The sequence below is a fragment of the Bison bison genome, unplaced genomic scaffold, assembly GCF_000754665.1.
Source record: "Bison bison bison isolate TAMUID 2011002044 unplaced genomic scaffold, Bison_UMD1.0 scf7180017864535, whole genome shotgun sequence".
Classification (NCBI taxonomy): Eukaryota; Metazoa; Chordata; class Mammalia; order Artiodactyla; family Bovidae; genus Bison; species Bison bison.
This window is the reverse complement of record NW_011495084.1, coordinates 13,769,161-13,771,773: the sequence shown is the minus strand read 5'-3', so window position 1 is coordinate 13,771,773 and position 2,613 is coordinate 13,769,161. Positions and strand designations below refer to the sequence as shown.

The 2,613-nt window shown below is 46.9% G+C and overlaps 1 pseudogene; it reads right to left on the bottom strand.

Annotated features, from left to right (window-relative positions):
• The window catches only part of LOC104982650, a 231,697-nt pseudogene extending 229,321 nt beyond the window's left edge, over positions 1-2,376 (bottom strand).
• Positions 2,377-2,613: the final 237 nt, after the last annotated feature.

Here is a 2,613-nt window from a genome sequence, read left to right as displayed (position 1 = left end):
GCCAGGGAATGGAGCCTGACTCAAGTGATGAGACCTTCATGGGGATGGAGTTTTCCCATAAGGCTGGGTCTCCTGCAGGAGGCAGGTAGAGATTCATGTGAACAGAGTGGAAGGGGACCCTCAGTAAAAACCCAGGTTCAAGAGGGATGGTGTTGCCCTGGGGAGTTCCCTCAAAACAAAGAAAGAAAGTGTAGTTGTTCAGTTGTTTCCGACTCTCTGTGACCCCATAAACTGTAGCCTGCCAAGCTCCTCTGTCTGTGGAAATCTCTAGGTAGGAGTACTGGAGTGGATTACCATTCCCTTTTCCAGGAGCTCTTCCCAACTCGGGGATTGAATCTGGGTCTTCCATATTGCAGGCAGATTCTTTACTATCTGAGCCACAGGGGAAGCCTAGTCTCAATTCTCTAAGTGATTTCCCCTTTATAATATAGGAAAAGACAAATTGTGAAAAACTTTAGCTCTTTCTCTGCTTAGTGAAACAGGTACTGACCCTTTTAAACATATTCTGTTTCTTGAGTTAACTAAGTGAGACCATCCCTGCCCAGTGCAGGGCTGCAGTTCCATAGAGGCTGATGGGACAAGAAGGTGAGATGGGAAGGGGAACAGTCTCCCCACCTCCACTCACTGACCTACTGGGGAGAGAGCATCATCCTGCCAAGTAGACTATGACTCAGAAACTCAGGTCCTGAGAGCAGTCCTCTGAAGGGGATAGAGCAGGAGGTGACGGGGAATTCCCCACAGTAGCAGGGAGCTCTCCTTACTGCACAGTCAGGAACACTAGGGGGAATGAATCTGCAGTCTGTCACTACATCAGCCACCTCAGACATCAGTGGCCTTAAAGCAGTTGTCACTTTTTCATTACTCAGTACAGTTGTGAGGCTGATGAGGCAGAGTTGTTGCTGGCCTCCTGGGCTCACTCACAGGCCTACCCACAGCCGGGGACCCTGCTGGCACTGGGTGTCCAGACAGGCCTCACTTCCACTACGGCCTGAGCTGGGATGGTTAGAGGACCTGGGGTGTCCTTGTTTCTCTCCCCATGTGGCCTCTCATCTCAGACTGCTGACCACTCGGTGGTCAGGGAGGGAGCCTGTGATGGAGTCACCTTCAGGCTTAGGTCTCCTAAAGGATTAGAAGGCAGCAGTGAGCAGGGAAAAGGAGGAGGGGCTGATAGGAGGGCAGAAATTGACTTATAAGAGAGAATAGCAAGACTCTGTGAGGGAGGAGAAAGTATGATACTTTCTAGAAAAACAGGAATAAAGTTAGCTTTGTAACTGCAAGTAATATAAGAAAAGAGGGGAGGTGAGTGTCAGGTCATGCAAGTTCAAGGAGCTAAGGAGTTTTTGTTTGTTTGTTTTTAATCTACCTACTGAAAGGTTGTTGTTGAATCACGTGAATACACCGGGATTCTTGGCCCCCAGAGGAGAAGAATTCAATCCGGGGCCAGAGACAAGGCTTGATCGCTCAGAGCTTTTGTGTAATAAAGTTTTATTAAAGTATAAAGGAGATAGAGAAAGCTTCTGACATAGGCATCAGAAGGGGGCAGAAAGAGTACCCGCTTGCTAGTGTTAACAATGAGCTTATATAATGCAAAGAATGTCTGGAGGTTGTAAAGACCTCATCAGACCTACTCCCATAATTTACATTTTAAGGTAACACTGTCCTCAGGCAAGATACATCCTTGTAAAGACCAGGTCTACTCTTGTAATTTACATTTTAAGATAACAGAAGGTTGAATCCAAAGACTGTCCTTAGGCAGGATACATTATTGTTATATAATCCTAAGGAATGTGGAGAAAGAAAAAAAGTTTGTCTTTTCTTCCTCCTTGAGAATTCCAGACCCCTCTCTCCTTGGGGACCCTTAGACTCCCTATCAATCTGCCTAGGAAATAACTCTCTCACTACTAAGAGTGAGAAACCATTGAAAAGCTTTAAGCAAGGGATGACATGATCTGATGTTCTCTTTAAAGAAACAGCATGATTATGCATTTCAGGTTTTACAGGGGGACTGAAGCAGGCTTTCTCAACCTTAGCACTGTTGACATTTGGACCAGACAAGTCTTTGTTGGTGAGGGGACCTGTACATTGCAGGGTGTGTCACAGAATCCTCGACCTCTATCCACTGGATGCAGTAGTCACCTCCTCCCTCAGTCGTGACAACCAAAAATGTGTCCAGACGTTGTTGGTGAGGTATCCTTGGGGAAGCCAGTTCCTGGTTGAGAAGCACTGGGCTGGAGTGAATGCAGGGTTTCCTCTGTCTTCCGGGAGAGAAATGCTCCTCACCGGGCTTGAGTGGTGGAGGTGGAGCTGAGATGAGCAGGTGGGACTGCAGAGACTGGGAGATGAACCCAGCAGTACTTGCGTGGACAGACCCGTCATGATGATCCAGTTCTCAACCCTCTCTCTGCTTCCCTCCTTAAACATTCCACCTGCTCTGAAAAAAGAATCTGGTCTTGTGTTGGGGATACTCATAGTTGGATGGCAAACTTTCACCCTGTTGTAGTTTGTTGATGCAACACTCATATAGTGTCGAAGTCTGATAAAGGAATTGATTTCTCATGTGGGGTCAAAGTTTGATCAAGGAACTGATTGAAAATCAGCAAGGCAGGGCAAAAA